General features: G+C 39.8%; 1 protein-coding gene across 1 annotated transcript in view; it reads left to right on the forward strand.

Moving 5' to 3' along the window:
* The first annotated feature begins 11,386 nt into the window (after positions 1-11,386).
* Positions 11,387-16,743, forward strand: part of ACP7 (acid phosphatase 7, tartrate resistant (putative)) — a 33,839-nt gene continuing 28,482 nt past the window's right edge. The window contains exons 1-2 of the mRNA XM_053721605.1: positions 11,387-11,545; positions 12,279-12,359. The gene's annotated coding sequence lies outside the window, so the exon portion shown is untranslated. The remainder of the gene's footprint in view (positions 11,546-12,278; positions 12,360-16,743) is intronic.

The following is a 16,743-nucleotide window of genomic DNA, read 5'->3' on the forward strand; positions in this document are numbered from 1 at the left end:
TAAGCCCCAGAAGGCTGCCTCTTATGGTGCATTTGATAGTTTTTCACAGCTAGAGGACGTTAGTTCATGTGTGTGACATATAGATAACATTGTGCTTACTCCCATGGAGTTATTTGAGTCAGCACTGATTTGCTAAAATCCAAGTCTGTCAAAAGATCTGAAAGGGGCAGTCTTCAGAGGCTTAAATACAAGATTATCAAAGAGGTAAAAAACTTAATTAAGATAACCGTCTTGGTTATGCAAAGCTTCAAGTGCTCTTTAAACCCCCATTTGTTAAGCGATGACTACCACCTTTTCTCTTAAAGGGACATTCTAGTCAAAAATTAAGCTTTCATGATTCAGATAGGGCATGCAATTTTAAACAACTTTCCAATTTACTTTTATCATCAAATTTGGTTTGTTCTCTTGGTATTATTTGTTGAAAGAGGTAAAAAGTATATTAATACTATTATGCAAAACTGGGGAAGGGATAATCTATATTTTTAAACAATACAAATTCTGGTGTAGACTGTACCTTTTTAATATTTATTATTATAAAAAAAAGACTACATATATCATAGTATGTCACAAGATTGAATATCTGTGTTATCGCACCTGCATGGGAAGGTGCAGTTGCAGTAAGTGTTCCAGCTACTAAACACTGTTTGTATATCTGATATTGAGATCAATACAGCGCGTTCCAACATTGGACCTTATTCAGCTGGGTTCCCACATTCCCAAGGCCATGCTGTAATCGGAGATGTCATCCCAAACAAATGCAGCATTGTCTGTAGAAAGAATGGGACACATGCAGGAACTGTTAGTGCTTTTTCTTCAAAGTGTTGCTCCACGTCAGTCTATTCTCTTTAAACAGTGTTGTGCTCTGGCTGCACTAAGTAAGTTTTCCTTAAAGGGATGTGAAACCCAATTTTTTTTGTTATGATTCAGATAGAGCACATTATTTTGAAGGGACATGAAACCCAAACATTTTCTTTCATAATTTAGGTAGAACATACAATTTTAAACAACTTTCCAGTTTACTTTTATTATTAAATTAGCTTCATTCTCTTGGTATCATTTGTTGAAGGAGCAGCAATGCACTACTGGTTTCTAACTGAACACATGGATGAGTCAATGACAATCGGTCTATATATGCAGCCACCAATCAGCAGCTAGAACCTAGGTTATTTGCTGCTCCTGAGCTTACCTAGATAAACCTTTCAACAAAGGATAACAAGAGAAGGAAGCAAAATAAATAATAGAAGTAAATTGGAAAGTTGTTTAAAATTGTATGTTCTGTCTAATTATAACTTCACTGTCCCTTAACCCTTTGAGTGCTAAGCACTTTCCCACCTGGATGCTAAGATTTTTTTAAGGATTTTTTTTTTAAAAAAAACAAACAAACAATTTCTCCAACATTGGTGTGTCCGGTCCACGGCGTCATCCTTACTTGTGGGAATATCTCTTCCCCAACAGGAAATGGCAAAGAGTCCCAGCAAAGCTGGCCATATAGTCCCTCCTAGGCTCCGCCCACCCCAGTCATTCTCTTTGCCGTTGCACAGGCAACATCTCCACGGAGATGGTTAAGAGTTTTTTGGAGGTTCCTTGCTACGGGTCCAGATCCAGGGATCCCAAAGCGACTCTAGTAGATGCACTAGTAGCACCTTGGACCTTCAACCTAGCTTATGTATTTCCACCGTTTCCTCTCATTCCCAGGCTGGTAGCCAGGATCAAACAGGAGAGGGCCTCAGTGATCTTGATAGCTCCTGCGTGGCCACGCAGGACTTGGTATGCAGACCTGGTGAATATGTCATCGGTTCCACCATGGAAGCTACCTTTGAGACAGGACCTTCTTGTTCAGGGTCTGTTCGAACATCCAAATCTGATCTCCCTCCAGCTGACGGCATGGAGATTGAACGCTTGATTCTATCAAAGCGTGGATTTTCAGATTCTGTGATAGATACTCTGGTTCAGGCCAGAAAACCGGTAACTAGAAAGATTTACCATAAAATATGGAAAAGATATATCTGTTGGTGTGAATCCAAAGGATTCCCATGGAATAAGATAAAAATTCCTAAGATTCTCTCCTTTCTACAAGAAGGTTTGGAGAAAGGATTATCTGCAAGTTCTCTAAAGGGAAAGATCTCTGCTTTATCTGTCTTACTACACAAAAGACTGGCAGCTGTGCCAGATGTTCAAGCATTTGTTCAGGCTCTGGTTAGGATCAAGCCTGTTTACAGACCTTTGACTCCTCCCTGGAGTCTAAATCTAGTTCTTTCAGTTCTTCAAGGGGTTCCGTTTGAACCTTTACATTCCATAGATATTAAGTTACTATCTTGGAAAGTTTTGTTTTTGGTTGCTATTTCTTCTGCTAGAAGAGTTTCAGAGTTATCTGCTCTGCAGTGTTCTCCGCCCTATCTGGTGTTCCATGCAGATAAGGTGGTTTTGCGTACTAAGCCTGGTTTTCTTCCAAAGGTTGTTTCTAACAAGAATATTAACCAGGAGATAGTTGTACCTTCTTTATGTCCGAATCCAGTTTCAAAGAAGGATCGTTTATTACACAATTTGGACGTAGTCCGTGCTCTAAAATTCTATTTAGAGGCTACAAAAGATTTCAGACAAACATCTTCTTTGTTTGTTGTCTATTCTGGTAAAAGGAGAGGTAAAAAAGCGACTTCTACCTCTCTTTCCTTGTGGCTTAAAATCATCATCCGATTGGCTTATGAGACTGCCGGACGGCAGCCTCCTGAAAGAATCACAGCTCACTCCACTAGGGCTGTGGCTTCCACATGGGCCTTCAAGAACGAGGCTTCTGTTGACCAGATATGTAAGGCAGCGACTTGGTCTTCACTGCACACTTTTGCCAAATTTTACAAATTTGATACTTTTGCTTCTTCGGAGGCTATTTTTGGGAGACAGGTTTTGCAAGCCGTGGTGCCTTCCATTTAGGTAACCTGATTTGCTCCCTCCCTTCATCCGTGTCCTAAAGCTTTGGTATTGGTTCCCACAAGTAAGGATGACGCCGTGGACCGGACACACCAATGTTGGAGAAAACAGAATTTATGCTTACCTGATAAATTACTTTCTCCAACGGTGTGTCCGGTCCACGGCCCGCCCTGGTTTTTTAATCAGGTCTGATGAATTATTTTCTCTTAACTACAGTCACCACGGTACCATATGGTTTCTCCTATATATTTCCTCCTGTCAGTCGGTCGAATGACTGGGGTGGGCGGAGCCTAGGAGGGACTATATGGCCAGCTTTGCTGGGACTCTTTGCCATTTCCTGTTGGGGAAGAGATATTCCCACAAGTAAGGATGACGCCGTGGACCGGACACACCGTTGGAGAAAGTAATTTATCAGGTAAGCATAAATTCTGTTTTTTAACTTTTTTTTTTTCAGATCTCCAAGACACTGTTGGAAAGGTTAGACGATTACCTTTCCAACCGTGGGTCTTGGGGGTCTGTAGCTGCTTAGATGCCTGAGATACAGGCTTCTAAGCAGCATGCCCCCTGCTCTTATACTTAACCTTGTTAAGTATAAAAAAAGTTGCGCAGTGACATCATCAAGTTATTACGTGTGACATCACTGCGCATCACGTGAAGCCCCGGCGATGCTTGTCACTATGCAGGCCCGATCGCGCGGGGTAGGAGCCCCCAGATCTCCCTCAAGGTGGGAGAGAGCTCATGAGAAGCTCTGTGACGGCTCAGAGCCGTCAGCACTTAATGGGTTAAAACAACTTTCTAATATACTTCTATTAAGTTTTCTTTGTTCTCTCTGTATCTATTGTTGAAAAGCAAGGACTTTATGCTTTGGAGCCTGCCCATTTCGGGAGCACTATATGGCAGCAGTTTTGCAAAAATGTTATCCATTTGCAAGAGCACTAGATGGCAGCAATATTTCCTGTCATGTAGTGCTTCAGATGCTACCTAGGTTTCTCTTCAACACAATATCCCGGGAACGAAGCAAATTTGATAATAGAAGTAAATTAAAAAACATCTGAATCAGAAAAGAAAATATTTGGGTTTCATATCCCTTTCGCACAGTGCAGCCAGAGTAAAGTCAAATACAAGCACAGAAGTGCTGCAAAACGGCAGTGCATTGATTGATATCTTCCAAAGTTGATAAACAAGTATCCAAGCAGTCCGGAGGTAAATGACTAAAAATCGTAGGACTTATGATTAAGATCTTGTATAGCGCGAAACGCATCAGAGGTTCACCCATGTGCTCCTGCATACTGGCATTTTTACTATGTGCCAATAAAATTTGTTTTTAGCCCTTTAACTCCGGAGTGCTTGGATACTTGTTTAAAAACATTGATTTATATCTGTCTATATACCACTGTGAAGCGGCAGTGCATTGATTGATAGCTGTCTATATACCACTGTGAAGCATCAGTGCATTGATTTATATCTGTCTATATACCACTGCAAAGCGTCAGTGCATTGATTTATATCTGTCTATATACCACTGTGAAGCGGCAGTGCATTGATTGATAGCTGTCTATATACCACTGCAAAGCGTCAGTGAATTGATTTATAGCTGTCTATATACCACTGCAAAGCGTCAGTGAATTGATTTATATCTGTCTATATACCACTGCAAAGCGTCAGTGCATTGGTTTATATCTGTCTATATACCACTGTGAAGCGGCAATGCATTGATTGATAGCTGTCTATATACCACTGTGAAGCGTCAGTGCATTGATTTATATCTGTCTATATACCACTGTGAAGCGTCAGTGCATTGATTGATAGCTGTCTATATACCACTGCAAAGCGTCAGTGCATTGATTTATATCCGTCTATATACCACTGTGAAGCGGGCAGTGCATTGATTGATAGCTGTCTATATACCACTGCAAAGCATCAGTGCATTGATTGATATGCACCCTAGTCTTTCCCCGTGTGCAAATCTGTGACTCCTGAATATAAGCCTAGCTTGTGAGAAATGCATCTTTTTTTATTATTATATATTTACCTTATAATTATATACCAAAAGCAAAGAAAATACATTTATTTAATAGACTTTTTAAAAACGTAATTTTTTTTTTCTCTGCAGCTAATTTACAATGCAATTTTCAACTGCTGCAATACATTACAGTTGAGCTGCTGCTTTACTGTAACTGCTTAATTTAAAATTTAATTTCAAATTGGCCAGCATTTTCTTTTTAAAAACAACTCATTACAAAAAGTGCAAAAAACTTCTCCCTCTGCAGCCACCATGTTTGTGCAAGCAAATAAGGTACAATCACCGTAACTTTCAATATTTATTTTGCCCCATTTTCATGGTATTTAGCTCTGAAAATGGTGGATTTTCTAACTCTCAGATCTTGAAATGCACACTGCAGACTTCTCAAGGCGAACCCTGCTACATATCATTCCCTAATTGGCTGCAGCAGATAACTGTGTACTTCATACTAACATAGTGACAGGTGCTAGCCTTGTTGACTGCATACTCAAGTCCAGACTGACTCCTTCAAATAAGGGAATTGGTGGGTATAGTTTGGTTATTAAAAAACAGCTGCAGTAATCAAAATGTTTGTTTTAAAAAAAAAATTGGTCTTGGTTAACCTTTTCCTGATGTTAGGACGTTCTATGCCGTCCTAACTGCGCTGGGCTTTAGCGCCGTTAGGACGGCATGGAGCGTCTTAGCCGTTTGGCTGTACTAAAGCCAACGGCGCTTACTGAATGGGATCGGATCATGGTGGGCGTGCCTAGCTTTGTAGGCCCGCCCCCCTGACCCTATCCCATCATTGAAATCTTTCGATCGCATACACATGCATTTTAAAAATAGCAGTGCCGTAAATTAAGTTTATCATGCACTAACTATATGGCAAATGTGGATTACAAGATATTAAATATGATACACACATACAAGTCCATCGTAGCAAAAGGGGAGTATTGAAACCAACAGATGGCCTTAAAGGGACACTGAACCCATTTTTTTTCTTTCATGATTCAGATAGAGCAGCAATTTTAAGCAACTTTCTAATTTACTCCTATTATCAATTTTTCGTTGTTCTCTTGGTATCTTTATTTGAAAAAGAAGGCATATAAGGAGCCAGACAATTTTGGGTTCAGACGCTGGACAGCACTTGTTTATTGGTGGGTGAATTTAGCCATCAACCAGCAAGCACAACCAAAAATGGGCCAGCATCTAAACTTACATTCTTGCTTTTCAAATAAAGATACCAACAGAATGAAGAAACATTGATAATAGTAGTAAATTAGAAATTGCCTGCTCAGTGTTTCCCCAATTGCGGTCCTTAAGTACCCCCAACAGGTAAGGTTTTTATTATAGCTAAACCAGTGCACAGGTGAAGTAATCAGCTGATCAGTAACCATGGTTACAAACACCTATGAATCATAAAAGAAAAAATTTGGGTTCAGTGTCCCTTTTTAAGTTCAAGGAATTGTTGATTTATATGTTGCAACGTGGATGGAACTTTACAACAATCTTTGCAACAAATGAATGGCAACAGCATTAATAATTGTATGATGGGATCATTTCTACTGCCATGAACTGTGAACTAACTTTTGGTTTGACTTGATTTATGTATTGAAAGGCTGATTTCTCATATTCTTCTTTAAAATCTTGTACATGTTGTATATATTCAGTAAATAATCTGGTGCTGGAAAAATAGTGGTCTTTATTTCTTCTTTTTAATTATTTTATATATATATATATATATATATATATATATATCTATCCCAAATGAAATTGCTTTTTAAAAGGACCAGTGAGTGCATCCTTTTATATTTTTGGCCTACCCAACATGGGCAAAACGGCTTACTTTTAGTGGAGTTAACTCATGAGCGATAAATAGCGCTACACTCATAATCTTGCCCTGAGTCGTGGTACACGGCATAGACCCCCACGCAGGGGCCAGTGAATGACATTGTCATCGATTTAAGTTCACACTCCCTTACTACCTCTGAGAGGTCTTTATTAAATAAGGGCCTTTCATTTGTACCGGCTAACAAAATTACTGAATTAGATTTAAAGTTGGACATTTATAAATTCCACAGAAATCTAAAAATCAAAGAATTTTTCCAAGATACCTCAAACACAGTTGATGACACCCAGGGCATACCCACTACCTTTAAGAAGGCTAGTTCTTTTGAACCAACTAATTGTAGCCCGAGCATAACAACTTATACTGGGCTCATTAACCAAGAATTGGAACATAATGCACAACATTTAAAATGGAAACAAAACTTGACAAATCAAGTACATGGAGCCATCAAGTCACTGCAAATGGATACCTCCATAGTGATTAGTCCCACTGATGAGGTCCTGTTGGACTATAAGGAGGACATATTGCAGCAACTTGCTGACCACACCACATATAAAAACTTACGTTTGATCCAACAGTACATTTTTAGAGGAAATTGGATTCATTATTGTCCTTTGGATATGAACAAGGATTCATACCAGAACAGATCCTTCATTTTTGCACCACACAATACCCTAATATCCCTGTACTTTACACTATCCCAAAGATCCATAAGACCCTGGATAAACCTCCGGGGCATCTAATTGTGTCTGCGGTGGATTCGCTTTCACAGCCTGTGGCACGATATATTGACTTCCTCCTCCAACCTATAGTAAAACGAATTCATTCCTTTCTACTTGACACTAATCAGCTGATCAGATTATTAAGTGATGTAAGGATTTAAGAGGATGACATTCTTATTACCTTGGACGTCAACAGTCTTTACACCATTATTCCTCATGGTGTGGGACTGTTGGCTTTCAAAAAGAATCTTTTATTAGATGCACGATATGAGGGACCTCCGGTTGAGTACTTGCTATCGCTTATTGATTTCTGTCTCAATCAGAATTACTTTCGCTTTGAAGATGATTTTTACCTACAGACGGCAGGAACGGCAATGGAGTCAAATATGGCTCCAGCTTATGCCAATGTTTTCATGTCTGATTTTCAAGATAGATTTGTCTGGATGGGGGAGATGTCATCTCTGATATTCTATCGCAGGTACATAGATGACATTGTCCTCATCTGGACAATTTACATATGTGGTTTGAAAACCTCAACAAGACGGACACAACTGTATGTTTCAAGATGACATATGACTGAGAGTATCGTTCTTCTAGACCTAAATATTTTTAGGGATGGAGACAGGATAGGTACTACACTCTTCAAAAAACATATAGACCGCAACTCAATCTTAACGGCAGATAGTATTAGCCATCCACCCACTTTATTGAGAGGGATTATAAAATCCCAAATGGTCAGGACGATCCATAATAATACTAACCATGCTGTAGGGGGTTCCCAGTTGAAAGAAATGGGTGATAAGTTCCTCCAGAGGGGATATAAACAGAGGGTCATTGATCCAGTATACACTCAAGAAGAATTAATCAATAAACAGAGGGAGGATAAGGATGCTAGAAGAATGATTATGGCCACAACATTCGGTCCAGGTACGGCCAATACTGGTAAAACCCTCAGGAAACATTGGCCCATCCTGGCTTCCTATCCCAAACTTAGAATTACTAAGCAGAACACACCGATGGTGGGCCTCTGAAGGGGTATGAACCTCCGGGAACTGTTGGTCAAGACGGATCCAAAACAGTGTTACCAAGATCAAGACAAGGGTTAATGTAAAGGGTAGTTACAGATGCACAGGTTGTGTAACTTGTAATGGGCTGATATCCACCAAGAGATTTCATCACCCCCACACGAACAAAGTATATACTATCCGACATTCAATAACATGTACCACCACGCATTCGTCTGCTGCTGGTCTGCCCCTGCTCGAAATTCTATGTAGGCAAGACGAAGGGCACACTCAGGGAACGAATGGCCAATGATAGGCTAGCCATAAGACAGGCCTTTGAGAAAGGTCATTCTGACCAACCGGTAGCATGTCACTGTGCAGAAAACAGACACTGTGTCTTCTATAAGATATACCTTGATTGACCACGTTCTAAAATTGGATAGAGGTGGCGACCGGGACAAACTCCTGCTGATCACAGAACCGAAATGGATGTATCGTTCGGGAGCTATTTTCCCGGGAGGGTTAAATTCAGTACCAGATTTCAAGTGGCTGCCATAATCTGTTACATACCAGGGGTGCGATATGAGTAAGGTGGAGCTAACTGACATAGGTGTGTTCCTGGCTTCTGGGGAGGCTGCCAACACATATAACATGACTGGGGGAGGCACTATTTTGGCGGAGGTGATCTGCTAGCAGGGCCCCTTGATGGCCCACTTATTTTACTTTAATATTAGTCACTCTTTGATCAGAGATAGCCACAGTTGTTGGGATCTGGAAGGTACACACCTAAGGTCTATTATATACCAGTGACCCACAATGGTTGGGAGATGACTTACTGTCCTTGCTGGACTGAGCAATTAAGGCATTACGTATTAATATGGGGTGGGCTCCATCCCATATGTAAAACTGAATTGACTGGCATACTTGGATATGCAGAGTCAACTATCCATCTTTGTATTTTGTTTTTGATAGGATCTTAGTTTTATTGTTATTATTTCTCTTCATGAATATGTATTATGCAATATCACTTTAAGATATAAATTAGGATGTCTGTCACTTTATTTATGTCACCAGGTATATGTATACACTGAAGAGGGTGTAATCATTTAAAGGGACACTGAACCCAATTTTTTTTCTTTCATGATTCAGATAGAGCATGCAATTTTAAGCAACTTTTTAATTTACTCCTATTATCAAATTTTCTTTGTTCTCTTGCTATTTTTATTTAAAAAGAAGTAATCTAAGCTAAGGAGCCAGCCAATTTTTGATACAGACACTGGGCAGCACTTGTTTAATGGTGCTGTCCAATTAGCAAAGACAACCCAGGTTGTTCACCAAAAATGGGCCGGCATCTAAACTTACATTCTTGCTTTTCAAATAAATATATTTTTTATGGGTATCATTATACAGGATCCAATGGCCATTGGTTGTTAGTTATTAATTGTATAGGTTTGTTATTTAGCGATTAGTCATTTATTTCTGTCACTTATGTTTGAGTAATTGCACATATTAATAAATTTATTTCATCTGATATATGCTATATATTAGTGTTATCTCTGGGATGGGGGTACCTGTCACCTTGGGATAATCGTACCTTGCTCATGTAATTTCATTGCAGGATTGATTAACTATCCTAGGATAGGTATGTGTGTGTGTCGGCTAGGACATACTGTTCTTCTTTATTTTATATATATATATATCTCTATCTATGCTTCCCAGTACCAAATTAAATTGCTGTTTAAAAGGACCAGTGAGTGCATCCTTTTATGTTTTTGGGCTACCCAACATGCGCAAAACAGCTTACTTTTAGTGGAGTTAACTCATGAGCGATCAATAGCGCTACACTTATAATCTTGCCCTGATTCAGTTAAAGATACTAGTACTTTGATAGGGATATACCTACATTTTGGCCTGAATTAGGCCCCAGAAGAGAAACAATGAACAACTGACGTTAAAGGGGCATGAAACCCAATTTTATTTTGTCATGATTCTTGGTATCCTAGATGGAGCAGCAATGCACTACATGGGAGCTAGCTGAACACATTGTGTGACCCAACAATAAGGGGCCTATATGTGCAGTCACCAGTCAGCAGCTAGATCCCAGTGGTGCATTGCTGCTCCTAGGTGTGCTTTTCAACAAAGGATACCAAGAGAACTAAACAAATTAGATAGTAGTAATTTTTTATGTTCTTTAAAATTGTCTGCTTTATCTGAATCATAAAAGTTTTATTTTGACTTTACTTTCCCTTTAAAGGGACAGTATACACTCATTTTCATATAACTGCATGTAATAGACACTACTATAAAGAATAAGATGCACAGATATTGATATAAAAATCCAATATAAAATGGTTTAAAAACGTACTTAGAGGCTTTCAGTTTAGCTCTGTTGAAAAGGCAGTTGGAAAGCCCACTGCAAGTGTGAAATAAACACTCCCCCCTCCCCCTTCTTTCGCATATGAAAAGACCCTTTACACAAACAGGAGCAAGCTGGAGTAGGTAGCTGACGGTATTCAAATAAAACTTTGGGGCTTGGTTAGGAATTTGAAATTCAGAGCAATGTTTTTTAAAAATAAGCATAATTATAAAAAATTTTAAAAAACAAACTTTATGGGCTTTATAAATAGATCATCTACAAAACATTTATGCAAAGAAAAAAATGAGTGTATAATGGCCCTTTAATTACACACTATAGGCAGATAAAATGAGACTAACAAATGGTGTCCCTTATCTTTGACTCCATAATGATGCTATCTGTATACAGGTATATTGTAGCCTAGACATGAGATGCATTACTGCCAACAGACTCAAGGGGGCAGTCACAAAACATGATTTAGCTCCTGAAAGATTTGCACGAAGCATTTCCCTGTTGTTTTGTTTCCGGCTTACACAACTCTTTTTCTGGAACCCAAGAATAAACCTCAGCCCCCTCCTTGTGTAACAGTCAATTATCCTCAGATGCTCTTCTGCCAGAACCAAAACACAAGTGAACCTCATCTAAGGAGGCTCCTGTCTAATCATCTGCTGGTGTTAGCTGTCATATGTAAGTATGATGTTTTTGTTTAGGTTCAGCAATGTACACAGTGCTGTACCCTGTAACCTTGTAGAGAGTTATATGTAATACCAAAGAGAGTATACAGCAGATATCTGCTCCAGAGAAATTATGATCACGTCACAAATGAGAGGAGATTTGGTTAAAAGGTTTTCAGTTTTTATTATCAAAGATATAGTGTGAAACAGTGATATTAAAGGGACAGTCTAGTCAAAATTAAACTGTCATGATTCAGATAGGGCATGTCATATTAAACAACTTTCCAATTTACCTTTATCATAATTTTTAATTTGTTCTCTCTGTATTCTTAGTTGAAACTGAAAGTTAAACCTATGTAAGCTCATATGCTAATTTCTTAGCCCTTGAAGGATGCCTCTTATCTCAGTGCATTTGGTATTTTTTCACAGCTAGACAGCACTAGTTCATGTGTGCCATATAGATAACATTGTGCTCATGCCCGTGAAGTTACTTAGGAGTCAGCACTGATTGGCTAAAATGCAAGTCTGTCAAAAGATAAGGGGTCAGTCTGCAGAGGCTTAGATACAAGGTAATCACAGAGGTAAAAAGTGTATTAATATAACTGTGTTAGTTATACAAAACTAGGGAATAAGTAATACAGTAATATGAGGGATTATCTGTCTTTTTAAACGATAAAAATGTGGGTGTAGACTGTACCTTTAAGTACTTAAATGTTTGCACTAACTGTAAAATATTTACTCTTTAGGTTTGATGGGCGGTTAGTGATTGTAAAGAATCTCCAGGAACCAGAACTTATTCTGCATTGGACCCTTTGCAGATCACTTAGGTAAACAGTAATATATACAGTTTACTCCATACGAATAGACAGCTTGTAATTATCAAACTGGTGACAAGTGTTTTATTACTGATGGTATTTGTATACTGGTCATCCTTTACCTGACACACAGAGCTGCAGAGCAGCAATTAACCCTTCACCTGATTTACAGATCTACACAGCAGTTATTAACCCTGTCACCTGACTTACAGATCTACAGAGCAGTGATTAACCATTTACCTGACACACAGAACTACACAGCAGTGATTAATCCTTTCCCTGACACACAGAGCTGCAGAGCAGCAATTAACCCTTCACCTGATTTACAGATCTACACAGCAGTTATTAACCCTGTCACCTGACTTACAGATCTACAGAGCAGTGATTAACCATTTACCTGACACACAGAACTACACAGCAGTGATTAATCCTTTCCCTGACACACAGAGCTGCAGAGCAGCAATTAACCCCTTCACCTGATTTACAGATCTACACAGCAGTTATTAACCCTGTCACCTGACTTACAGATCTACAGAGCAGTGATTAACCATTTACCTGACACACAGAACTACACAGCAGTGATTAATCCTTTACCTGACACACAGAGCTGCAGAGCAGCAATTAACCCCTTCACCTGATTTACAGATCTACACAGCAGTTATTAACCCTGTCACCTGACTTACAGATCTACAGAGCAGTGATTAACCATTTACCTGACACACAGAACTACACAGCAGTGATTAATCCTTTCCCTGACACACAGAACTACACAACAGCGATTAATCCTTTCCCTGACACACAGAACTACACAGCAGTGATTAACCATTTCCCTGACACACAGATCTACCCAGCAGTGATTAACCCTTTCCCTGACACACAGATCTACCAGCAGTGATTAATCCTTTCCCTGACATACAGATATACACAGCTGTGATTAACCATTTACCTGACACACAGAACTACACAGCTGTGATTAACCATTTACCTGACACACAGAACTACACAGCAGTGATTAACCATTTACTTGACACACAGATCTACACAGCAGTGATCAACCCCTTTCCCTGACACACAAATCTACACATCAGTGATTAATCTTTTCCCTGACACACAAATCTACACAGCAGTGATTAATCCTTTCCCTGACAGATAGATCTACACAGCAGTAATTAATCATTTCCCTGACACACAGATCTACACAGCAGTGATTAATCCTTTACCTGACACACGGATCTATACAGCAGTCATTAATCCTTCCCCTGACACACAGATCTTCACAGCAGTGATTAACCATTTACCTGACACACAGAACTACCCAGCAGTGATTAATCTTTTCCCTGACACAGAACTACACAACAGCGATTAATCCTTTCCCTGACACACAGAACTACACAGCAGTGATTAACCATTTCCCTGACACACAGATCTACCCAGCAGTGATTAACCCTTTCCCTGACACACAGATCTACCAGCAGTGATTAATCCTTTCCCTGACATACAGATATACACAGCTGTGATTAACCATTTACCTGACACACAGAACTACACAGCAGTGATTAACCATTTACTTGGCACACAGATCTACACAGCAGTGATCAACCCCTTTCCCTGACACACAAATCTACACATCAGTGATTAATCTTTTCCCTGACACACAAATCTACACACCAGTGATTAATCCTTTCCCTGACAGATAGATCTACACAGCAGTAATTAATCATTTCCCTGACACACAGATCTACACAACAGTGATTAATCCTTTACCTGACACACGGATCTATACAGCAGTGATTAATCCTTCCCCTGACACACAGATCTTCACAGCAGTGATTAACCCTTTACCTGACACACAGAACTACACAGTAGTGATTAACCCTTCCCTAACACACAGATCCATCCAGCAGTGATTAACCCTTTACCTGACACACAGATCTGTAGAGCAGTGATTAATCCTTTCCCTGACATACAGATCTACACAGCTGTGATTAACCATTTACCTGACACACAGAACTACACAGCAGTGATTAACCATTTACCTGACACACAGATCTACACAGCAGTGATCAACCCCTTTCCCTGACACACAAATCTACACATCAGTGATTAATCCTTTCCCTGACAGACAGAGCTACACAGCAGTGATTAACCATTTACCTAACACACAGATCTACACAGCAGTGATTAACCATTTAACTGACACACATATCTACACAGCAGTGATTAATCCTTTCCCTGACACACAGAACAACACAGCAGTGATTAACCCTTTACCTGACACACAGATGTACACAGCAGTGATTATCCATTTACCTGACACACAGATCTACACAGCAGTGATTAATCCTTTCCCTAACACACAGATCTACACAGTAGTAATTAACCCCTTCATCTGACACACAGATCTACACAGCAGTGATTAACTCCTTCACCTGACACACAGATCTACACAGCAGTGATTAACCATTTACCTAACACACAGGTCTACACAGCAGTGATGAACCCTTTCCCTGACACACAGATCTACACAGCAGTGATTAACCATTTCCCTGACACACAAATCTACCCAGCAGTGATTAACCCTTTCCCTGACACCCAGATTTACACAGCAGTGATTAACCCTTTACCTGACACACAGATGTACACAGCAGTGATTATCCATTTACCTGACACACAGATCTACACAGCAGTGATTAATCCTTTCCCTAACACACAGATCTACACAGTAGTAATTAACCCCTTCACCTGACACACAGATCTACACAGCAGTGATTAACTCCTTCACCTGACACACAGATCTACACAGCAGTGATTAACCATTTACCTAACAAACAGGTCTACACAGCAGTGATGAACCCTTTCCCTGACACACAGATCTACACAGCAGTGATTATTCATTTCCCTGACACACAAATCTACCCAGCAGTGATTAACCCTTTCCCTGACACACAGATCTACACAGTAGTGATTAACCATTTCACCTGACACACAGATCTACACAGCAGTGATTAACCATTTACCTGATACATAGATCTACACAGCAGTGATTAACCCTTTCCCTGACACACAACTACACAGCAGTGATGAACCCTTTACCTGACACATAGCTCTACACAGCAGTGATTAACCCCTTTCCCTGACACACAAATCTGCACAGCAGTGATTAATCCTTTCCCTAACACAGATCTACACAGCAGTGATTAATCTTTTCCCTGACACACAAATCTACACAGCAGTGATTAATCCTTTCCCTGGCAGACAGATCTGCACAGCAGTGATTAATTCCTTCACCTGACACACAGATCTACACAGCAGTGATTAATCCTTTAACTGACACACAGATCTACAGAGCAGTAATTAACCCCTTCACCTGACACTCAGATCTACAGAGCAGTGATTTACCCTTTACCTGACACACAGATGTACACAACAGTGATTATCCATTTACCTGACACACAGATCTACACAGCAGTGATTAATCCTTTCCCTAACACACAGATCTACACAGTAGTAATTAACCCCTTCACCTGACACACAGATCTACACAGCAGTGATTAACTCCTTAACCTGACACTCAGATCTACAGAGCAGTGATTTACCCTTTACCTGACACCCAGATCTACAGAGCAGCGATTAACCCTTTACCTGACACACAGATCTACACAGCAGTGATTAACATTTTAACTGACACAGATCTGTTGGGCAGTGATTAACCCTTTAACTGACACACAGATCTATAAAGCATTGATTAACTATTTCCCTGACACACAGATCTACACAGCAGTGATTAACCATTTACCTGACACACAGATCTACACAGCAGTGATTAATCTTTTAACTGACACACAGATCTACAGAGCAGTAATTAACCCCTTCACCTTACACACAGATCTACAGAGCAATGATTAACCCTTTACCTGACACACAGAACAACACAACAGTGATTAATCATTTTCACTGACACACAGATCTACACAGCAGTGATTGACCCTTTACCCGATACACAGATCTACACAGCAGTGATTAACCATTTACCTGACGCACAGATCTACACATTCGTGTTTAACCCTTCATATGACACACAGATCTACACAGCAGTGATTAACTCCTTCACCTGACACACAGATCTACACAGCAGTGATTAACTCCTTCACCTGACACACAGATTTACACAGTAGTGATTAATCCTTTAACTGACACACAGATCTACAGAGCAGTAATTAACCCCTTCATCTGACACACAGATCTACAGAGCAGTGATTAACCCTTTACCTGACACACAGATCTACAGAGCAGTGATTAACCCTTTCCCTGACACACAGATCTACACAGCAGTGATTAACCCTTTACCTGGCACACAGATCTACAGAGCAGTGATTAACCCTTTCCCTGACACACA

This window comes from Bombina bombina, chromosome 7 (assembly GCF_027579735.1).
Source record: "Bombina bombina isolate aBomBom1 chromosome 7, aBomBom1.pri, whole genome shotgun sequence".
Taxonomy (NCBI): domain Eukaryota; kingdom Metazoa; phylum Chordata; class Amphibia; order Anura; family Bombinatoridae; genus Bombina; species Bombina bombina.